This window comes from Acyrthosiphon pisum, chromosome X, assembly GCF_005508785.2.
Source record: "Acyrthosiphon pisum isolate AL4f chromosome X, pea_aphid_22Mar2018_4r6ur, whole genome shotgun sequence".
In the NCBI taxonomy this organism is placed as follows: Eukaryota; Metazoa; Arthropoda; class Insecta; order Hemiptera; family Aphididae; genus Acyrthosiphon; species Acyrthosiphon pisum.
This window is the reverse complement of record NC_042493.1, coordinates 118983451-118992765: the sequence shown is the minus strand read 5'-3', so window position 1 is coordinate 118992765 and position 9315 is coordinate 118983451. Positions and strand designations below refer to the sequence as shown.

The 9315-nt window shown below is 26.7% G+C and overlaps 1 long non-coding RNA gene across 1 annotated transcript; it reads left to right on the top strand.

Moving 5' to 3' along the window:
- The first annotated feature begins 4007 nt into the window (after positions 1-4007).
- LOC107883119 lies at positions 4008-7265 on the top strand. Its single transcript, XR_003838707.1, has 5 exons — positions 4008-4629; positions 4755-4929; positions 4991-5061; positions 6292-6560; positions 7142-7265. It is a non-coding gene; the product is annotated as an uncharacterized LOC107883119 (long non-coding RNA).
- Positions 7266-9315: the final 2050 nt, after the last annotated feature.

The following is a 9315-nucleotide window of genomic DNA, read 5'->3' as shown; positions in this document are numbered from 1 at the left end:
TTAGTCCCGTGATATAGCATAGTGTACATCCATAGATATATATTATTAAACACTAAATATAAATCTAGTAATATTATAAAACTTTATCATTTACGGGTTGAGAATTGATTAAAATAAGAATTCCATGCTTAATTTTCTAAGATTACCATTTAAGTCATTATTCTCTTATAGACAATATTATTCAGTTTTGGCCAATTGGAGATCGGCCAAAAATATATAAGTTAATTCCAGGTGTACATTGTAATGAAGAGGTCATAGAGGACAATTTAGGGTTTCTTTACTTCAGAAGTAAATTGACAGAAAAAAAAGTGTAAGTTATTTCTGTTTTGTTCTTTAATTATATTATTATTTCATTTTATTTTATGTATACAAAATGAGAAAAAGTCAATAAATAAATTTATAATAAATTTTTTTGTTTACCAATTAAATAAGTAGGTAACTATATATAGGTATTAAAATATTTAAATAACATTAAAAAATTACATTGAATAACAGAGGCCCAAGTTGGACTGAATAAGGTAGGTAACAAGTGATCTTCACGATAGCCTACCTGTCTATTTAATTTGTTAAAATTTGATGTTAGGACACTCAGAGCCATAGCGCTCAATATTCATTAGCGCTCCTGGCAATTAATCATATTTCCGCCCTTGTATAATTTTTTTAACCCTTCCCCCCTCTCTCACACACACACACACATATAAAATACTTATGCATTCGTTATTTTATTTTTATTAGTAATAAATAATAATTATGATATAAATAAAAAAAAAAATAAATAGTAAACCTGCCAAACTTATTATAACCGAATATAATAATTAAAAAAAAATTTATTTTTTTACATTTCAAAATTTCACTTTTCGTGCTTTTTTAGTAGCAAATTCATCTATAATTATATCTTCAAAGTTGATTTTTGAAGCCAATTCACGTTCAATCGATATAATTATACCCATATTTGTCAATCTGTCCTGTGATATTGTAGACATTAAATAGTTAAATAATTTTAAGTTTACTAAAACTTCTTTCACACGTGGCAGTTGTTATTCCGCTTGAAAACTAAAATATGAAATAAAAGCCGACGCTTAAGCAAAGATAATGTTCTTAACTAAAAGTTTAATATTAGGCCAATACACTCTAATATCAAAACTCACATCACACTATTATAACTAGTGAACGAATATTTGCTATGTCGCTCGTATGTAAAACAGATAAAAAAAAGGATGGGTAACGTCCAGATATAATTTTAAAAAAATCGTTTAAAATGTAATTTAAGAAATAAATTTATATTTTCAATATGCTAAAATATTTTTTAGAAAATAAAATTTCTCAGACTCATTCAATTCATGTTTAATTCACTTTAATCATTAAATCGAATTAAAGATATTTTTTTTATCGATATCCCTATCAAGCTAGTTGTCCAAATTACTCTAGTGATAAATCAAGATATTATCAAAAATAGTCCGTAGGATTAAAATAAAATAGATACTTGGTGTGAACTGTGAAGAAATGTTTGAGAAAATTAGACTAATATTATTATTATTTCTTTTTCTGAACTCCAAATAAGATTTAGAGGATTTTAAATTAATTGAATAAATGTATTTATTTTTTTTTTTAATACGTGAACAAACTATCTTAATGTTTATATATTATTTAAATTCAAATTTGATCGATAAAAACCAACGAATGTTAATAGCGACTTCTTGTATACTAGATATTTAGTATTTACATTCTTATAAATAATTATTTTGTACAAACCTAGGTTACAACTTATATTAATATATTATGAACTACAATTAAGTAAATTAATATAATTTTGTATAATTATAATTAATCATAATTAGGAACTAACCGTAGAACTGTTGTAGAAGTTCTTCCTTTCGCGGACTAACATAAAATTACTAAATATTGAAATAGGAGTAACTACCTAGTACATACCTATATATATATTATGAAGATTGATGGGAGTCTTTAAAACATAATAAATTTAGAATCCTAATTTTCATTTTAACATGCACCTAATATTTAATAATTAAAATAATAATAAATAATAATCATCGATTTTCAAAACTACTATGTTGATAATCGACGTGCGTGCTGAGATGGTGGTACAAGCAGCAGTATAATAATTAGTATAAACAACTATCAACACAAATAAAAACACAATATTATCGGCTACTAACTGTTCTTAAAATCTCACTCGGGAACCCGGCGTAATATTACGTAATATTTTAACGACATATTATTCTTAAACACTTGTAAATAGTAATTATTGTAATATTTGTATAATACACAATACCTACACTATAAAATAGTATATTATAGTCACTATAGTGTATTTATAGTAGTAAAACTATTTTGTGCATATTCTAGTAAAATGTATATTATTAAGAATACCAAAAATATATATAATATATATGGTATATTTTATTCTGGATTTCGTGTCCCTTTTTCGTTGCGCCCCTGGCCTGGGCCAGTCTCGCCAAGCCCTAGCTACAGCTCTGAGTCGACTCTACCTACTAAAGTGATTTTAAATATTGTTAAAATAAAACACGACATTCGTTTTACATTAATTAATTGACAAGAGACCGTTATGGAGGTGAAACTATGAGATAATATTTTTGCCCAAGTTGGCCAATTCGACGGTACCTACCTACCTAGTATACTTGTATACCTATACTGTAATACTGTGTAGGTACAATATTATTTTAATTTTTAACAGCGTATCATAGTCGACAATCAACTGAATAAGGTAGGTAATAACTTGAGAAGACCACTTATTAGTTATTACTTATAAGTGATATTTTCAAGTTGCCTACCTACCTAATAGGTGTATAATTGAGTACCTACACATATTATGAATTTGGTGCATTTAATTCCAGCAGTGGCGTGGTGAACGGTAATTTCAGAGGCAATTGCCTCCGAGATTTTTCTTAAATAGATGGTCGGGTGGTAGCCGGTGGGTCCCTAATAGTAAATGTAATATAATAATATATTCTCAATAGGTAGTTAATAACGATCTGAAATATAATTAGTTATATTATGTTAATATATCAATATGCATTAATACTTAGGATATTTGTAACTTGCCTCTGAAAATTTTTATTTCACCACGCCACTGAATTTCAGTGAAGTATTTTTCCAACGTTATATTTTCTAATGTTAGGTATATTTATGTTATGATTTTGGCGGCGTCGTCGGTTCAAACAGAAAAATAAAAGGTATAGGTACTTATGTTATTTTGTATACAATTAAAAACGAAAATATCCCTCGATTTGCTATGCAACACCGACCCAAGTGGGCCTAAGTGGACTCGATGGCCAGTTAAAATAAAATAAGTATCCTTTAAAATTACAAATAAACCGGCTCCGGTCGCCAAACTCGAGGTCCACCGCGCGGCATTATAGTTGCGGGCATGCGTATAAACGTAAAATCGAAAACTTCGGAAGGCCATAAACTAAGTGTGAGCGACAAATTCTGATTGCACAATCGTTCTTCACTCGACGAGTTACATAAGTTTCGATGAAAAAATTCAAAATGGCGAGGGGGTACTAAACTGCAATTGTAGGTACCTATTGTATTACCTAGTACCTACATTCAAGTATAATATTTTCCTATGCACCTACTTAGGGCCCGTTTTACAATCATAGTTTAAACCTCGGTTACGCTCGAACCACTGATTTTATAGGCCGAATTCGGTGGTTTAACCGGAGTTCAACTATTTTAATACGGGCCCTTAATAATTTCCGAATAATTTTCCGATGTATTAATTTCTGTGGCGTAATAATTATTTGTGAGTGATTTTTCTCGTGTAAATGTGTAAATGTTTTAGATCGCAGAATCGTACGGCGTACTGCGTAGGTAGAACGAACAGAATTCCCATTGTTGGGGACCATTTGGTAATTTGGATCTATGTACCGATGGAACAAACAAAAATATTCGTTACTGATTTATAATCCAAGACCCTGATAACAGGAGCTCCGCTTATCACTAGTCGGTTGTCTTTTGTTTTCGTAGTGTTCGTGAGGGAATATTATTTTTTTTCTATAGTGTGTGTTTGTCCGGCTAAAATAATAAATAGGTGCTTTTCGAACATTCATTTTTAAAAATACAAATAATATCTCATCAAATTTGTGACTGTGAAATCAAAAATTTATTTTTTTCCAGGTTTCATTCGAGTGCTTTGTACTGTACTCGGAATATATTTGAAGCATACTATACCTTTAAAAAATATGAAACGCGATACCTAACCACCCAACTACTCTTTGGATGACTGGATTAACTACCTACCACGAGAAAACTTACTCCTCAAAACACAACCATCGGTCTATAGGAGACCGGAATACAGGTGTTGTATACATTCCAGGACTGAGTGATCGAGGTACCCAAGTCCATTGATCGAGTTCTTTTTTCTTAGTTCCAACTGCATACAATACAGATAACTATCTACTGATAAGGCTAACTTCAATATCCGACTTGTCAAATTGGTCTTGGTGGTTAAACTTTTATATTAAATATTTTAACCATTTTCGATAATAATATTTAACACTACGTTTTAAAAATGCACAAGTGTATAGTGTGCTTCAATACATCTAATAACACCGAAGTCAATCATTCAGCAGTTATTTATCATGGGTGAGTATCAATTCGTTGTAGAAGTTTACTCGTTCAATCTGTTCTGATGTAGCCTAATAATTTCTATTTTTTCCTAATGTAACATTAACAATTTATTGTATTCATTGATATTTGTTTTATTATAGAATTCTCAAGAATGAATGTATTCACATGAAAAGAAAATGGCGTAAAGTTTTGGGAATTGATCGTTGTTATGATTGGCAAAAAATATGTAGTGATTATTTTTTAGAAGAAAACTATAATTCAGGACTAAAGCGATTTTTATTTTAAATGCTATTACCTAATCTTATGATCGAAATGGTAAGTAATACTTTTTAATATCTATAATTTAATTTTTAATTGTATTTTTATTTTTAAAAAGTTATGCTACTCAAAGTAATGATGTTGAAACTGAAAACATATAATTTTACCAATGGAACAAAATATTATAAGGTGAGTTAATGAAAATTGTATTTGACTGTATTTTCCATGAATATCAAGTTTTATCTGTTGAGCCAAAAAGTGTAAAAAAATAATAAAAGGCAACTGATATATTGTTACAATAGCAGTGGAAAAATATTATAAATACATAGGAACAATTTTTTTTTTATAAGCATTTAAAGTTCGAATATTGACAAAATACGTAAAAATGACAAAAATTTGCAAATTATTTTGTGTTAGAAATTCATAGAAAAATTCTATTTTAAATCTAAGATTTTAAAATGTAATACAAGATTCCTCACAAGTTTGTCTACCTTTTTCAAAAAAAAATGTCTACAAGAAAGTCAAATTAAATTTTTATGAGTGTTTGAAATTCATATTTTTACAATATTTGATATTAGCTCGATTTCTCATGTAACAATTTTCTTATTTTGTTGTAATTAAAAAATGAATGACTGTAGATACTTGAAAATTTCACTGAATGTTTATATTAGAATTTGCTATACATGATAACATTTTGAAAATAATTTGAGCTGTTTACGGACATTGTCAGTATTCAATTTTTTTAGTTTTTTTTTCTATAAATATTAATAATATTTTATTTGTTGGGTAAAAAAGCGTGAAAGTTTAATGCAAGGCTCCTGATATATTGTTACAATAGCAGTTGAAAAATATTAAAAATACATCTGAACAATTTTTTTTTTTTAAGCATTTAATGTTTGAATTTTTACAAAATTATCAAATTTTAAATGTAAAAATTATTTTGTAGTTGAAAATGTATAAAATGTTTTTTACTAAGGATTGATAATTTAAAACAAGGTTTCATGTAAATAGGTTATATATAAATTACTTTAGTCACCTTAATATTGTTATAGTAGGCTGACTGACTATTTCTAAAGTATACTATTATATATCTATGATAGTATCACGGTTTGTTGTTGATGTATAACACGTTATAAGTACCTAATGGATATTGTGATATGATTAATTTGGAATTTATTATAGGTAGGTATCTGTTATGGGTCATTTTTTTTTAATACCATAAATAAGTATATAATATGTCTTATACCTTGACTGACATACTGTCTTCGCTCAGAATCGTTTTTCTTATACAATGATATTATATCATTGATTCAAATTTGACACCATCCATTACAGTGACCTACTTGTAACCTACTGTACAGCAGAGCGACATCCACTTACCCATTTTTCTAATATGAATTATGTGTTTAAATTTTACAGGACCATACTTAAAGATCTGGATTTCGATGTTCCATTAAAAACTGCTTTAACAGGCTTTCAAAGAATCTCAGTCTCTTTGGCATTCCTAAGGATTTCACGTTGAGAAAAAAGTGGATAGAAAAATGTGGAATAAAAAAAGCTCCTGCTAAAATAGTGATAAGTGCTACAAGAGTTTGTAGTACTCATTTTGAACTAAATTGTTTCAGGCATACTGAATTAAAAAAAAAGATTAAAACTGGGTGCTGTTCCATCATTATTTTTAGATAATGGTAAGAAAAAAATTAAATATTTGTTATTTTATTTTGAATTAATTTTTTAATTTTTGGTTAGCATTCTATTATTATAGTTTGATAAATACAAGGTTATATTTTGGTATATAAATTTATAACTTTAAAAAATATATATAAAAAGAATAAATGAATAATATTAAATACGTCTTACGATTTAATATAAGAAAGAAGGTTTTATTAATAAATTAAAATAAATCCATTAAAACCAATGCAGCAAAAACACTAGTTCATAACCACAATTCTCTTTCCCATATTTTAATATATTTATATATATTTTGATAATTTTAAGTAATTATTGATTGAAACATTTTAATTTTAATTAATTCCATATTCATTTTCAAAAATCTTTAATGACTGCGTAAAATATAAAACTTATTTATTTTGTTGAATAAACATGCTTAAAATAGTAATTTTTCCTCTTAAATCAGTTAGTCCAAGATAATGACTCTTGAATATCCTTTTAAATAATCTTTTTCTGATGTAATATTTGTTTTTTATAATAAAATTGTATTTTAATCTATATAATAATTTAAAATAAAATTTTTTTTTCAAATTATTAGCACCTAATGCTTTGCCAGTGTCAATTAATGAGTTGCCTGTATTGAGTACATGTGAAGATCAATTCATAAGTCCAATAGATAATGAAGCTGCTGAACAATCATTGTCAGAAGAAAAAAAACAATGTAAAAGGTACTATGTAAAAAAATCTTACTAAAATACATTTTAACTTGTAATTTAAATCCAACATTAAAATCAAATACTGAAAAAATTAATAACCTTTCAGATAATACATATAATACTTCCATGACAATTGATGATTCTTCATCTGAAAGTTCGTTGTTTCAATGTATTATAATGGTATGAAGCTGAAAACAAAACTATTCAAAGTTTTTAAAACAAAGTGAGTTTACTGGATAGTCTCAAGTCCTAAAATAAGACACTCGTTCTTTGAAAAACTATTAAAGTTTTTAAAATATTTTTTTCCATAACTTAAAGTTGTCAAAAACAACATATTTTTAAAAATATATATATTTTGTTTTCTTTTTTTTCGCTATAATTTTTTTAATTGTTTACTTTTTTAGTGATAACCTACATTTTTAGTTTCATATTCTAAAGCAGAATGTTATTTGGATACTTAGATGTATTAAAATTAAATTTTGTATGAGTAGTTTATGTGGGCACAACATTTGTTTCATAACACAAACATTTTAACTGTGAAACTTTTATGGTGCATGTTTTGCATATTTCGACATTTAGAGTTTTGATTAATAACAAAATAAATTAATACATTTACTCGTAGGTTTTCCCAGAGGATTAATTTTTTTCTTATAGATTAAAACTACTATCAAATACAAATTATTATATAGGTAGGATATATTTTTGATGTTAATAGGACGCCACACAGACATTTCTTGTCTCTGTCTTATAAGTGCGTAACATAGCACTTCTTCGCTTAGCAGATAACGTTAAGCTCTGTTAGTTTAAAAATTAGAGTGAATTGACCTATTATAAAACTTAATGGTATGAACATTATCTGTGTTCGTATGGTGATTTTTTTTAACGATTATACAGTATTATACAGTGAGTTATGAGCATTTTTAATTTATGTTATATTATGTATATCTATCATAATAGGTCGATTCCCTCAAATTTTTAAACTAAAAGAGCTAAATGTTATCTGCTTTGTGTAAATTTGCTATGTCACGCTATGTCACGCACTTAAAAGACGAAGGTAACAAATGTCCGTATGGTTTCCTCTTAATTGATTCCTATTTTTCTTATATATAAAAACTACCTACAAAATACAGATATTTTAAAGAAAAGTATTAATAGTAGAGTTCCATAATTTTAAATTAAACATTCAGAAAATGAATTAATTTTTGAGTGCATAATATGTATTAATATATTTATGCATTTTTAAGATTTTTTAGCGCCTTTATGCATACAAATTTTTCCTCTAGTTATGAGTATTAAAAACTTCAACGAATGAACGTGGAAATACTACAAATAATATTATGCTTATGTAATTCAAAATGTATGTTTTAATTCAAAGGGTTGAAAAACCTAAAATAGCTTATAGTATAATACTTTTGATAAAAAATATTGTTTTGTAACGAGTTAATAGTAAGTAAATAATTTTTTTTTTTTATAGCATTTATTTTTTAAAAGAACGAGTGTCTTAAGTTAATTGGAAAATCCTGTATATTAGTTACTTATTAACATAGTTTATATTTTAATTATATTTTATTTTATAGATTGCTGAAAAGAATGAAATAGTATTAGAACTATGAAGAACAATGGCAGAAATTAAAAAAAAATCGTCATCGTAGACTTGCTTTCTATTTATAATCTTATAATCTATTTATTAGACAATTGTATTTTTATTTTAGTTAAATTATAAAAAAAAATTGTAAAATTGTATTGTTTTGAAGAAATAAAATGAGTTTCAAATATTGAAAATTGAAATTCATTGTGGCCTGTAGTAAATTTATTTTTATAAGTTAAAAAAAAATGATTAAGTTCGGTTGATTTTAAAAAACAAAATTATTATTCCCGTACTGTATTTTTGTGGAAAAAATTACACATTGGTGCAAGGCGCTTTAATAATAAACTGACCATTTATTATTATCAAGCCATTTAATCTGAAATGTACGTTTATATTTTCTCCGGTATTCTCTTATGGGAAATCAAACTTAAGAGGACGTTATACCCGTTTGTGTTGGATATGGCATAC